Source organism: Strix uralensis, chromosome 23 (assembly GCF_047716275.1).
Source record: "Strix uralensis isolate ZFMK-TIS-50842 chromosome 23, bStrUra1, whole genome shotgun sequence".
Taxonomy (NCBI): domain Eukaryota; kingdom Metazoa; phylum Chordata; class Aves; order Strigiformes; family Strigidae; genus Strix; species Strix uralensis.
Window position 1 is genome coordinate 6497318 of NC_133994.1, and position 15852 is coordinate 6513169.

Sequence of the window (15852 nt, forward strand, 5' to 3'; positions counted from 1 at the left end):
CTCTAGCCCCCAGGGCAAAGCCAGACAAGTTCTTTCAGGAGCTCGCCATGGGAGAGGCATGCTGGAGACAGATTACTGGAAGAGTGAAAGGTGTGGCCGTTCAGTGTGAAAAGCCAATCTTGGCTTTAGAAAGGAAAAAAGAAGCTTTTGATGCCTGAAGTAGGTCAAAATACTTAACCCAGCCCCTTAGTGACACTTATATAAAAGTAAGCAAACAAAGCAGGCCAGTGGCAAAATTTTCTCAATTCCCACAGTGGAAAGTGAATATCAAAGCTGCAAGGGACGGGTATAAGAGCGAGCACAGGTAAGCATGGGGGAATCAAGAGAGTAAGCCCATTTACCTATTTCACACACAAGCTTTTCAAGATTAGTATTTAGAAGTTGTAAAGACATTAGACTGTAAGAATTTAATTTAAACTTAATCCTGCCACCATGGTAAACACAAAACACAGACTATTATAAACTGGTTTGAGTTAAGGCCAGGAGTAATATACAGCAACGAGATTAAAAGTTAGGTCTAAAGAAACTTCAGGAGACAAAAAGAGCGAATTCCAGTTCCTTCAGTCTAGAGTCAGAACTTTTATTACTTTATATGTTGACTTAGCACTCGATGAGATTAACATTATTCACCTAAACCAGAGTCAATTCCAGTTGTACCCCAGTCACCCCTTTTTTTCCTCTGAAGGAAACAAAACAGCACCTAAAAATATCATAGAGAAGTATGTAAACACCTGCCTCCTATTCAACAGGGGGCTTCCTTGGAAAGAAAATTTGTAATTTTCTGTCTGCATACAGGCATTTAAGACCAGCTCCCTTTAAAGAAGGGAACAAATGCCTACTGTTCTCACAGTCGGGACTATTTAAGGACAGGTGGCCCCATGCTGACTTTTTTCCAGTGGTTTTTCCAATTGCTTTCGTCTGCAGCATGAACTGCGACTCCAGACTGCCTTGGGAGCAACACTTCTCAGCTCTGTTGTACAGAACAGTTGAGGAAGGGGAAGGGTTAGGGTTGTTTGCAAGAAGAGGTCACGCAGGAGTCAGCCTTTACAATCCTATTAACGCTGGGACAGGGTCAAATGGAGTGCACGTTCCAACAAAAGCACCAAGTGGCCACAAGCTGTCACCCTGCAAAGGTTCATGGAAGCATTTGTGGGGGAAAAAACGACAGATTTTTAATGGTGAATGTCTGCCACACCATGTGTTAGAACCGGCCTCTGCTCCAGGGAACCAAAGCACACAAAGAAATATCCAGCAATAAAATTCTCTGGCTGCAAAGCAGAAAGAAGTGGCATATCTGGGGGCTGGGGAGAGGGATAGGTTTTTTAAAGTCATGTGTTTGAGGTAAGGCTTTGCAGATATCTACCAACAGAAATATAATACTCCATCCTGTAAAAATAACTAGAGTGCTGCCGCCTCCATTTGCTTGGCATGCCATCCCTATAATCCAGATTCATATAAAAAATGTCCACAGAGATCTCAGGAAATTGTGGGGAGGGTAAATATGCAGGTGCAGAAAGCCCTTTTGTACTGCAAGCACAGCAGACAGTACGAAGGGATAGAAATAACATTTCAAAGGAGAAAAAAAAAATGACTGGATCTGCTCGACAGAAATGCCATGGTCCAACAGGGCATTTCAGCATAGTTGAAGATTTGCTGTTTGCAAGTGTTCCTTCCAAAATCCTGCATTATTGTTTTTACTTATTGCATATACCTCTCAGGGTAAAGAGTTCTTAACATGTGGCAGGTTAAAAGTTCATGTAATATAGTTAAACATTTACTATGACAGAAAGTTATGTTGACACTGAACGGTTAAGGGTGTTTGTTTTTGTAAAGCTAAAAACAATCAGAAGTTTAGATTACAGGATAATGTTAGAAGTAAGGGACATGTGAAATTAAAAACGTGGATCCAACACAGCATTATTTCCATCACCCAACTGGGTGAAAGTAACTTCTAAAATTGCCTGGTTCAACCAACAGTCAACTGAAAAGTCTACTACTTCTTAACGAACAAAGTGGATAAATCAGACCTAACGCAAATTCACGGAAAAGAAGAATTAAAGAGCTACAAACTGGGTGCCAATAGAATTGGATTATTTTTTAGAGTTTGCCTTTATATTTGTGAGATGAATTCTCTAACAGAATGCCTAATCTTGAAATGCTGAGCGGTTTTAACTTCTAGTGGAGAAGGCTGGCCGCTGCATCACCACATTTGAGACAGCACTCAGACTCCTAGGGCTAGACTCCCAGAGAGTTTACAAAAGTATCAATTATGCTGGATTACCAGTTTTGCGTAAAAATTGCCAGCTTTAATTCAGAACACCTTCAGTTTTGCTTTAAGCGAAATCATTATATTTCATCAGCACTTTACTTATTTTGGGGAATATATACAATTCCACTACAAGCTCTATAAAAAATAATAAATACAATTTTATCAATCAGATGCTATACTCAAGAGGTAACAATTAGCCTTCTGATGCTGGACCGGTTCTGAACGTTGCCAGGAAGCTATGATCACTACTATGCAAACTGGAGCTAAGTTTACTCCACATTGTTACGAGGATCCGTGATATGTCATCATAGTCCTGTTACCTGTCACGGGGACTTTGCATTTTGCTGTACTGTCACATCAGCAGAATCGAAAAATAAGGTGAACAACACGGTAAATGTGTTAGAAGCTCTGATGAACAGGGAACCACCAGGAATGTTTACAAGCCAGAGGAAGACATAGGCAGACAAACCCAGCTCTTGTAGGAACAGCACAGAAAAGGAAGAGTAAGGGAAGTGTTTAAATTTGTTAAACCGGAAGAAGGCTTGCAACAAAACCAGACATGGAAGCCTAGGATGAATAATGTTTCTAACGCTGTCATTATAAACTACCCTCTAGAAAGGCCTAAAATATGCTCCAGATCATCCACGTGCATAATATGATGCAGCTCTTGACTGAAAAAATAATTTCTCCCATGAGTCTACTGGAGAAGTACTGGGAGTTAAAATCGCCTACATTAAATTTGTATATAAACTGAATGCTAGCAACAGCTCCAGACAAGCCCCCCTACAAGCCTCCTTTCTTTGCCTCCAGAAAAAATTTGCTACCATTTTAAAACCATCTAAAAGCTGTCAAAAGGAGCTTTTCTTATAAGTATTTTAGTCAAAGAAATAAAGGATACAGCTTAGAAGAAAGCTTCAATATTTAAATGCTTAACTGATTTCCTATCTTTTTATGTACATTTCAAAATGTTATTCTTTAATGGTGGCTGTTGCTATGCAACAGGGCAGAATTTCTAAAATCTATTCATCTGTTGTACAAATGACAGTTTTCAGGACATATTTAACTTTCTCGGCCTGTTAAGTCAGAGAAGGAGGATGGGAATCAGAGGATTGTAAGCTCCCAGAGCATGCATCCCCCAGAGGGGTACAGGTGGCTAAAAAGGGTCTTTCACTGGTTATACCAATTTTTTCAATACTCTGTTAAGATGAAGTAGCTACCCCCACTTATAAAAAAATGTTAAAAACAGTACAGCTCTAGTTACATAAAATGATACCTACATGTAGAAACAAAGTTATGATCATTACTTTTATCCAGAAATGATCAAAGCAATTCTAATCAGATTCTGCTACAATGATACTTATTAAAACTAGAGGGGCTGGTCAGGCAATCACAAATCAAGCTCTAGCATACTAATAAGTTACAGCTCCCTGGAAGTTACCATCCTTTGGATGTGATTGCCTACCACATGCATGCTTTTTAGGCCACTGCGATGCAAAACGAAGTTAATTCACTTCAACATGAACATAAAATCAATTAAGCTATCACAGAACATGAGATAAACTTTACTTTCCAGTAAAATAAACTCTATGAAGTAACCTGGTCCAGTAACTAAGAGTTAGCCAAGGGGGCAGTAATATAATATTGATGCACAATAATTCCTTAATGTGTTCAAAGTTGGTAACAAGCACAGCTCTGTGCCATAAGGGTTTTCTACCTACCAGTAGACGGGAGAGCATTGGGGATCTGTAAACTACGTCTATGAAGTGTGTGAAATGTAGTCCTAAAAACCAGGCCTGGCTTTGGTTAACTCACATTCACTGTAGAACAATCTTTACTTCCACTGAAAAATATAGGTACACAAAAAGACAGAAACAGTTGAACTAACTGACATGGTTTGCAGGTGTGCTGACTGACAGCAATCTCCATGTGCACCAGTGAGAAATCTGTAATGTGTCGTCCTTGTTGAAATTGCACTTAGAAGTCTAGATCCTGAAACAAATAACACGACTTGGCCTAAATCTGTAACTCAAAAGCAAACCAAAAGTATTTTAACTGTTTTCACTGCTTCTAGTAGCTAAAGAAGCCATTCTGACTTCATGTATTGCAGAACAACAGTTCATCCCTATTATACTGACTCCCTTCGAGATGGATTTTTTTTTCAATCTATAACCAGCATTCTGATTATTTAGTTGCACTAACAATTTCAATGACAACATGAAATATTGTACTTGTAATATAATTTCAGTGGTTAAGAATTTTCTATCTTTTATTTCCCCTTTTAACTCAGTCAGGAAAAGAAACTAAAATCACTTTGTAGAAGAGGCGTTTCTAAATGTCTGATTTTGCAAAAACGCAGGACTAAAATAAGATGATGACAGTGGTCAAACCCATCAGCATAGCACTTCCTCTGTGTGAGCAGTAAACAAGTGTAATGATGTCATTAGGAGCTGGCTGACCCACTGCTGAACTCTGGGCTGTAAAGGAGCTGCAAGGTGCCAGATCACTGCGCACACACACTTACCCACACACAGACACACATGTGTGCATACATACACACATGGCCTTACAGCGGAGAAGGTGCCACAGAGCAATCTGAAACAGTTGCACATCATCATCTAGGGAAATGAAACCCAGAAAAACCCCTTTGATGGCTAAACGCTTTGCTTTTAAAGAGGCAAACCTCTTGCTTCCATAAAGCACACATTCAAATATAAACACAGCATAGACAATAGTCTCTAAGGGGCCTGGATTAAAATCAAGTAACAAGCAACACAGAGAACACTCTACAACACTGCACAATCAGCATATCTCAAAACCCAAAATCAAACAACTCAGTTCAGTGAGACAGGACTCCCGTGTTTCCCAAGAGTCCTGGAAATGTTCTTACATCATTCTGACAGTTCGCTGTGGTTAGAGCCAGCCCTGTTCTATTACCTCTTTGGGAAAGAAGCACTTGTACCAGCTGGATGTCTTTAATATTCTACTTGGAAGCACCATCTCTTCTCTTTAGGGCAGCAAGCCGAGTTTTGTCCTCACGGGTAGGGCTTTTTTTAGGAGGTAGGGCATAGGGAATTTAAGTTTGTTGTCAACGTAAAACCAAGCTGCTGAAAGTGGATGTCAGGATTTCCCGTTCCCTCTCCAAACTACCACAGCCAAGTCTTGCCCAGAAAATGTGCTGTTCAGAGACAAGGTGTCTCTGTTTACTACTTGCAAGGAGATTAAAATGACAGATCTAAAACAAACACCAATTTAATCTTCATGTAGAAAATATCTGATTGCCCACTGTTATTGTTGAGCCATTCTTTTTAAGGGCATGGAAAGGTGAACTGCGCAGTGTCTTTACAACATCTTCCACTCCCGTTAATTTATTTTAAGTTAGTATATTTGAGGTTTTTCTTAAGGTCCAATTAAAAGATTAGCTAACAATTTCTGCTTTCAGTTAAAGTGATGCAAGTTTGTCCACTCCTCAGATATGAAGAAAATCTTGAAAGTGTAATTTGGGTGTACCCAGCGATTCAAAGGGCAAATAGAATGAAAAAAAGAACTGTAATTACTTGAAATGTCATGCTTTTTTTGAGTGGTAATTCCTGATTTCTTAACGTAGGCCTAGCTCTATACAGGAGACATTTGCTGCTCAGTGAAGCTTCTAAGAAACACTGAAATAAGACTTTGTTCAGTGTCTGAAGTTTTCACTTTCTGATACAAGTCTACACTCAGAACAACTTAGCTAGAAGTTTCAGTCCAGGATTTACTGGAAAAGAGGACATACCTAAAAGACAAACACTACCTATCGAAACAACTGGTGCAAGGTGATATCTGTGCTGACCAAGAGAAGGAACACTGACTGAATGAGAAGTGAAGCTTGAACTCCATCTGCAGCTATTTGAAATTGTTTCATTTAGATAAGGGATTAAATATATTAGCCAGGTCATACCAACTGTCACCCCACCTTTATATAGACTCTTTCTAACCTGTGGCTAAAAATACATCATACTAGAGGATAATCACAGCCCAGAATCTTTCCAGGCATCATTTTTATACCACCTCAAAATATGTATAATTTTATGTTGTTTAAGTGTGCTCAGAGGTACAACTGCCACTGATTACATACTGAGAGCCAGATTTATCTCACAGTCACATACATAAAGCATAACTGATGTCAGCAGAGCTGCATTTGTGCTTTCAAACACTATTTTATGGCCATGAGTGGAGCACTGACACATTTGCTCTGGCAGTGCTAGACAACAGAAATCCCTATGTTACTCAAAACAAGTAAGCTCTGTAGTACTGTATTCAATGAATTGTAATTAAGAAGGTGACAACATAAGGGTGGCTGTCCACAAAATCCTTTTGTAATTATGCATAGTTTATGGCTAAGCTAATAGGATGAACAATTTAAACTAGTTACAAACTCTGCCAAGGTACCCATCTATTCCCAAGCCTATTAATTAGAATCAATTTAATCCCCACTGGGATAAAGGTCAAACAGCATGTATTTGACCCTTCTCCACTGGCGTCAGTGTTATCAGCCAATGGATCTGGCAGTGCCTGGGTCTGACTTGTTCGACTCTTCAGCATGTTGTCATGATGCTTTGAAGAACAGAGCCTGGGCCCAGCTAAAAAGACCTCTCTAATAATTTCTGCTTCATATTCCTGATAAGCACACAAGTTTAAAAATTCCAGTTTGTTCTCTCTCGGTGGTCAGCTCTGAGGCTGTTGTTCTCTGCCTTTAAGATTTTTCCTTTGCAGTCCCTTCCCTACACAACACCTTAAAGCAGCAATGGTATGAGATTTGTATCTTCAATTCATTCCAGAAATCAAAGTGAAAAATGAACATTAAAAACTAACTGACATTTGTTAATGGATTTGTTAATGGATCATTAGCTGACATTTCCAAACTGACCAGAGGGAAAGATACAGAATTTCTACACACTTGTCCAGTTTTATGGGAAGGAAATAAAGAGAGATGTTGTCTTTTTTTCTTCTCCCCATAGTTCCTGTAGAATTAACCGGCTACTTCTGTGGAGTACATCATCATCATCTATTTGTCCTAGTTCTTTTCTTGGAAAAATTGTCATAATACTTTCACACCTCTCAGGTTACTGTGAGGCTAAGTTCCTGTTCTGGGCTACGGTAGTATTGATGTAAAATCATGTAGTTCTTGATGTACTAACTTAGTGTATGTTCTCTTTGAATGTTGCTGATCTGTTTGAGGAATGTAATTTAGAGTCTATTCAGAGTTTTCTAAGTTTCTCCTTCATATTTTTATCATCCACTGCATACTATCATCCTATTAAGACAAGTTTTCACAGCAGAGTAAAAAAACCCCAAAAAAGCCAAACTAAAAAACCTCCAACTTTGATTCCTTCTAAACATTTTAGTCAGAATGCTTAGAAATGCATGCAGGGCTTATGGTCACCCTTAAAGCAAATTACTGTGCCAGACTAATTAGACATTAGCTCAACAGCGTGTTTAATTCATTTTATAATGCAGTAAAAACTACCTATATATCTCAGTACTTCAGATGGAAATAGTTCTACAAATGAGACAACTTTTTTCTAGCCTGTGCCAGACTCATGACATAAATGCAAACAGAAACACAAACAGCACATTAACAAGTCACTGTAGGTGACGAAACCACACAAATAAAATAGGGATGAATCACTTCAGATAAGTAAGGTGAAACATCATAGTCCAAAACCATCTTGTCAGCCATGAAATTCAGAAAAGCAGCCTTTTTCCTTTCTTTGGTACAAATTAAGACTAAGATTACAGAATCACAGAACAGTTGAGGCTGGATAGGACCTCTGGAGGTCATTGGGTGCAACCCCCCTGCTCAGGATCATATACTTAGTCTACTGCTTTGACCAGGTCAACTCTCATTTTGAATTTTACTGTCTCCTCTTCCACCCCTTTCCAGATCTAAGCTTCCGTATTCACCTTCAAGGCCGCTATCCCCATGTTACTGATCACCCTCCATTTAGCATCAAATCTCCTATTGCAGCCTTTACCTCACAGCACTAATTTTCAAAAAAACCCTTTGTGTTTTCTACCACACTGTCTGCACCTCTGTAAACATTCCCCAAAACTCTTTATTGTGGTCTTCAAATTCCACTTTAAAACCTCCATTGCTGTGATGCCTTTCTAAAAATTTAAAAATGGCTAAATGAGTGGTGCTGAAATACTTGCTTACAGTCACCATCAGTACAGACTTCTGTGTTTGTATTCAGCTGTTGCTTTTTGGTTTATATCTACACTGTAAACCCTGAGGTAGGCATCGTCTTTTTCTGTTGCCCTCATACAGCACATTTAGTATCTTTATGCCAAATAATTTCTGGTGCATGAGTGGGTTTCTGAGGCACTACAACAACATTAATATATAACCTCATCTTTAAAACTTACCTCAAGATTTCTTAGAGCATTGACACAGTCCTTATATTTCGTGGGAAGCCTCGTTTAACTGTCTTGATGCATTTTAAAAAGTGCTGGATTTTGGTGTGCCAACACAGCACGGTCTCACTGGGACAGTATTTTCACATGACATCACTGTATCCTGATGTGAGATGATAAGCCTGTTACTCGGCAAGTTCCACTTCTTGTTAACATTATTTATTCTCCTTACAACGTACTCAGTAACAAGACAGGTATGTTCTAAATTATGAGCTAAAACAGCTCCAGCCAGAATGCGGCTTCACAGACACCAACAGATCCGATATCTGATAAATTCTAGCTGTGCTTGCCAACCAGAGACACTTAGTCAGCATGTTTTCCAAACTGCTGGCCTTGGCACTAGCACACATAACAGGCTTAATGCCACCTAAGCCTGGGACTTGAAACAAGGGTTCTTCTGCCCATCCTTAAATTCAATCAACACGGAAGTGAGCTGCCAACAGGAAGCCATTAAATAAAGTTTCTGTCAGTATATAATCTTTATGGAAAGAAAGCCTTCCTAGACACCATAAAGCAACTCAATCAAATTTATGCTCTCATAGTTTACCAAAAGTTCCAAATTAATATATTATTTTGCATGACATGGAAAAACATTCACTCCCCAATTCTTTTCACATACTTCTGGTTACCGGTAAATTATGACATGCTCTAATAGTTCACTGCAAGATTAAGTGCTTAAATTTAAATAAGATTAAAGTAACCATCATTAAAAATATGCCTGAAACTGTTCAGTTCCTATGGGTTTTTTTTTAAATCACACAAACGGGAGATTAATTATGTACAACTTAATTTACTATGGGTAAATATTCCCATTACACTAACATATCTACAACATAGAAAATGCAAAATTTCCTTTTAGATTATCTTTTTCACTTTCAGACATGTCAGACTGCCTTTTCAAAATGGCTAGTTACTTATTTGCATTTCTAAATTACTACAGAGAAATCCATTAGATACATGGACTATACGTCATTCTGGTATCTCCACAGGGCATAAAAAGCATTCAGGATGTGGACAGATGCTCTCTTGACAACGTTGTCTTAATACTGAAATCTAAAAATATTTATGTAAATTTTACACTGAGCCTTTTTAAAATTATTATACAGCAGGCCAACTCAACATCTGTTTGTGCAGTACATTTGCATACTGCATTTACGTTGGGTAAAGTACATCAGAACTGTGTCCATTTCTTTTATAAACATAATTTTAAAAGCTTTATGATTTCATTATGTTAGATCATGGTGCCTGTTAAAAACAAGTACATGGTGATTAATCATATTTTGTGGAAAACCAGTTCCTCTCAGCTCTGAAATGATGTAATTTTAAATCAGCTCTTTTCCTTATAATCAGAACTAATCTCCTCTGGGGTGGCCAGATCAGGTCTATTCATGTTCTGAACTCAGAATGAATTGCAAGGTAATGTCAGAAATCAGTTATTACTTGCAGAATACAAATGTCTTCTTGAAGACTGGCCCAGCTGCAGTCGATTTAAAACCTGACAGGCAGCAAGCAGAAGGACTTACTGAGTTTACTTCAGGTATGCTATCTCATACCTTCTCCACTCCTCCAGCACATTATCAGAAATTATACACCATGTACATGACAAAATAAGCGGTTTTAGGTTTGGAACACTACAGCCCATCTGGATGGAACTCCGTGGCAGATCAAAATTCTTGTGTGCTAAGAATTTAACGTCAGGTTCTTCTTTAGGCAGGAGCTAAGTCAGTCAAATACAGTTTAGTAAGAGTATTCTACAGGTTCTGAAAGTGAAGTCAGAGATGAATGCTTGAGAATGACCAGTGTTTTAAAAGACATTTTAGATTAAGAACTGTTACTGATAGCTTTTGTCCTACACCCTAAAGGTCACAGCTCTGAATGACTTAGCATCAGTCTCAGTATTTTGCCCTCACAGATTAGTACTAATTCAATTTCCAGCTCTAGTCATGATGCAGATAATCTTTTATCTATAGCATTGGTATATGTTATAAAGAAGTTTTTAAAAGGCATATACTAATTCATACAAACCAGGACAATAATATGTCGATATGATTCATAACGACCAAAGTGAAATATTCATAGAACTACAGATGCAGTTCGTGTAGATAATGTAGGAGGAGCATGCCATTGTAAAAACTCATTTCAAAACTTGCCAGATTTTCCATCAGTTGGAATACAAGGCTATATTCTAAGACCTGATACCATTTTTACATAACCTCTCTGCAATACTCTCATCCTAAACACAATTTATAGCCTAGAATTTCATGTAGCTAAGTCTCCAATTATACAAGGCTCTCTCAAGCACCTGCAATTCCTCTGAGGTTTTCAGTTCTGTTGAATTCAGTGGAACACTGAGGGAAACTGGCTCTAGGTTTCAGGAGCAGTGTGGGCTTGCACAGCTCTCATCCCTTCCTCGGTGCTCCTTCCTCCACTGACTTCTTATTACCATCCCAATGGTCATGGAGCTGACAGAGGATAGCACACTCAAATGACAAGGTATCTTCCTAAATGAAGACATTAAGGTCTGACTTTGAAAATGTGGTGAAAGTAATGATGGAAAGAACAGTTGAGATTGCAGGGTGTTGGGTTTTTGGGGTTTTTTTTTGTAGCCTGAACAAAATCAGGAGGGATATAAAAAAAATACAAACCAAAATGATGACAACAAAAAAATCTCTAATCAGTTTTCAAAGCAAAAGTTTTCAAGTAGTGCCTTCAGGATCTTTGTTCACTATCCCATAATGATCACTGTATTACTGCGTTCGTGGCATTCTACAGCGGCCCATCACATTGTCATCCTTGCAGTACCTTGCAGACATAATTGTCTAGACTCCAGTGCTGACAGAGCGAGGTCATGGCTATCAAGCGGTACATTCCACGCAAGAGCAAAGTTTCCGATTCTTGTTTTTGTTGGTGATACTAGCTCCTTGCCATCTAGTAAGGGCTCTTGTCTGTCCTGATATTCCAGACTGCTCACCTCATCTACCACACAAGCATGCAAACCCTTTGAGTCGCACAGTCTCCTGCAGTACAGGAAGCGAATGTCCAGAGGACAAAACCGTGAAAGGAGAGATCTTTCAGTGTATTTACAGGGCCATTGTAAGTGATGAATGTGAAGAACTCCCAACAAGGTTAACGGGAATTGTGCAACTCTCCTCTGCAGTACTGTCACACTAACACAAGGCCAGGGCTGCCTCTAACCCATTTGGTACTTGGGAGACATCTCTCATGCCAAAACACCCCTGATTCCCTAGAAGCCCACTTGTTCATTCATTAACAGCTACAGTTACCAAATAGACAAACATATCACAGCTGGAGGGGGGAAAAGAGCAGCAAACATAGGAGGGCAAAATATACATTGAAAGAAACTGAGATCACAGAAATGATCACAAAGGAACAATAGAAAAGCACTGCTGTATAAGATCCCTTGTAGATACGCTACTGAAAATCCATACTGCTGATTTCTGAGCCCAGAGCCCTCCATGCAAATAAAAAAAACTTAATGAAAAACAATGGCTTTTGACCAGTCTCCCAACAGGAAAGGCCCCAGAAAGGCTTCTAAAGCCACTGTCAGATAACTTTGAATACTAAAATACGTATCAGAGTTGAGGAATCTGTTTCTATCCTATAATTATATCTTTCTCAGTTACTTTTATTCAGTTTTGGTGATACTGAAAACTCCAGAATGCTTAAGAATCAAGCATCTCTTTCTTGTTCAATCAGACCTCAGATTAAATAATCTGTGAACAAAGTATATTAAAATTACAAGGAAAATTTTTAGACATCAAGGAAATGCCCTTCAAGAAAGCCTAACAAAGAGCAAGACATACCAATGACATACAAAAGTCATATGAATCAAAACTGCATCACTGGAGATCATCAAAACCAGGGCTGACAACTCTCTGGCAAAGGCACTATAATAGAAAACGCTGTAGGAAAAGCAAATGGCTTAGAGGAAACCAGAGGCATTTTCCAACTCTAACCACCAGTGAATGAACCCATTCAGCCTCCACATCCCCCTGACTAGTCACATCTGTAGAGGGCTGTTCTTCCACACAAGAAATATTGTTCAAAGGGGCCAGACTTCCCAATATTAACTCAATTACACAGTATATTCTTTGCAAAACACCATTAGGCTTTGGAAGTGGATTTTTATTTCATAGGCATTAATCATAAACTCATAAAAATCTCTCCTTCTCCCTTTTCATTAGCACAGGTATACTCTGCCATTTTGGCTAACCACAGAATATTGAAAGCGAAGAGCCTTAACAAAGCTACCAATGTGTGAGAGTGAGGTAGAGGTGATGCTCTATTGGTCAAATACTTTTAAGGTCTAGTCAAAATTCTCAGGAGTTAAACCCACCAGTAGTGACAATTTTGAATTTTGCAAGCAACCAAGAAGGAACAGAAAGCAAAAAAGTACATTTCTCCAGCAATTCAGCAGCAGCAAAGTAACTGCTCAGCCGGCACTTCTGAATCTGGACACATCTCTGGGAAACAGCGTGAAAGTTGAATTACAATATTTGAGTACTTCCGGAGAAAATGAAATGCTATTCATCCCTCATAATAACACTAACATGTCCCTATCATCTGTAAACCACTCTTTCTCTGCATACAGCAAATTTACATGCTTTTGGTTTTTTTCCAGAAGTGCTACAGGAAGCATTTATGTACACAATGCCTCCCATGGCCAAGTAGTTTTTGAAAACTTTTATCCCAAAGTAAAAAGGAGTATGGATCCTTTGACCTCTTAGTATAAACAGGGATGGATGATCTAATGATTAAAGTCTCTCATTGCCTAAAATTCACTGGTAGTCTTAATTGAAAAAACTAGAAGATACACACTTCCCTAACTGAAAATACAACTGACACTGCTTGGTCCCCTTAGTGGCCTTTTCATCAGAGAGGCCAATGAACAACCATGGGAAAAGCATCATCACCCTAGAAGGAAATGTCTCCTAGACATTTACCTGTCCAAGTCATATTTGAGGCACAATGGACTTAAAAAAAATGGGGGCAGAGAATGGGAATCAGGATGGATTTACATGATCATACCCAAGAGACTTCCAGTCTGTTGGATTGAGAATTTCAATCTCCATGCTAATCTATCAAGCAGAAGACACTATATTTCCATTTGCATAAACGCTTTTTTGATTTATTTCTTGCCATCTTCATAGCTTTAAATGCAAGATCAAAATTTATTGTAAAAAAGTTGCAGATGTGACAATTCATAATCTTAGCGAGATACAACACTTGTCATTTTACATGAGAACTGCTCAGATACATCTCATTTGTGATTAACAAAACTAGCCTCTGAAAATAGAGTGTAAGATGAAATCCAATCCTGTCTAATTATCAGAGGAAATTTCATGTGCTAAGTCTCAACTAACCTATCTTTCAGAAGATTCTAATCTCAAAAATATGGTTATATATCGCCGCCTACCTCCAAAACTCCGCCACTATGTCTGTGTGCGCAAGCGCTGTGATGACTTTTTCAAGATATACTGCACACCCACTATTAGAATCTGAATCTATACGTTACTGTTTCCACTCACCTCTCTGTAACACTGTGCTTGGCCTCAGAATTTCACGCCTTTGGCGGAAGTGTTTTTCTAAGCTTGGAGTATTGTGACTACACCATCCGATAACCAGAATCTGTTGTAAATTATTAATTATAATCAATAACTGAAGCTTTGCATATAATTGTAAAACAGGTAACTGCGTAAGAAGACATCAGAAAAATCGAATAGTTAATTTTCACAAGCCTTATTGAAAGATGACTTGCTAGCCACTTCAAGTCTTTTCTTTCTGTTTGATTGTCTAAGGCAAAGCATAAAATCGAAGAGAGTGCCAAAGAGAGGTCTCTTGCATTCTACATGGAGACTGCATTAAATTCACAAAGTTTGGGTTGGGCACAGATGGCAGGAAAGAATTGAAATCTCACAGCAAAGGGAATGGAAACTTAGGTAAAATTGTCATTAAAAGTGTTAAGGAAGAAAAGGATAAGACTACTTCAATGTTGCAGTGAAAATGTCCCACTACCAAAGGCAGAAAGGCAGTGCCACTGCCAGAGACGATCGACACTTGGCGAGTGCCATATCTGACTCATTAGATAGCCATGGTATAACCAAAAGGAGAATCTAATTCAAATTCAGTAAATGTAAAAACTGAAACACCTTGATGACAGACCTGGAAAAAGGACCGCCCCCCCCCCCAAGTTCTAAACAATAACTAGCAACCACACAGCATTCCACAACATCATATCAGACAAGTGCAAAGGTTCCCAACAATTATTCTCATTTATTCTTTCCTTCTGAGAAACAGAGATCTTATAGATAAGACATACAAATGAACTACAATCTGTATCTGTTTACAGTAATTTCACCCTCAGCTCTACATCTTTAATAGCTCCCTCTCCTTTTGGCCCATGTCACCTGGTTCATTAAGGCTGACTGCCATTGTTCAGCTTCTAGCTCAACTGCAGCTAAGCAGCTCTTGAATTAGCTGCAGAAATGGTGGTACTTTAATACCAGAGCTTAGCATAGCAACCAGCCGGACTAAATAAATAAATAATGAAGCCTGGTATTCTAACAGATAATATAAATACACTTTCAGCAAATTGCTTGGGTCCAAAGGTCAGTCAACTTGTTTGCTCTGTCTCTAAGAATTTGTAAATCTCAACATGATGTTTAAACACAAGCATATACAAACATCAAAGTTCAATGCTGACATATTTTACACCTCAAAGTTGTATGCCAGAATAGCTCTATACCACACATAGAAAACTGTAATGCATGTGTAAGGAAGTGACAAAACACTATCCCAAACTAAATGCAAATTTTTCTTTAAATATCCTCTCATTCTGTATTTTTCTTCTTTATTCTCTATTTACTCTCATTCATCCCCTCTCACAGAGAGAAGTATTTATCCAGCTAATTTCATGATTCCTCCCTTTCATTACCCATAAAGGGGGAGATGAAAATTTAAATCTCAAGCCTCGTTTCAGGGTACGTATGGTTTTTGTATTCCTGATTGATTCACACATATGGGCACACCTGTACTTAGGAAAGCACCACGTTTCAAGGTAAACCACCAGTTCCTGAGCTAGAGAAAGGACACAGCAGCTACACTGGCATTTC

The 15852-nt window shown here is 38.7% G+C and overlaps 1 protein-coding gene across 3 annotated transcripts in view; it reads right to left on the bottom strand.

The window, feature by feature from the left end:
• DHRS3 (dehydrogenase/reductase 3) overlaps positions 1–15852 on the bottom strand; it is a 44293-nt gene that overhangs the window by 13535 nt on the left and 14906 nt on the right. The gene's annotated exons all lie outside the window — the stretch shown is intronic.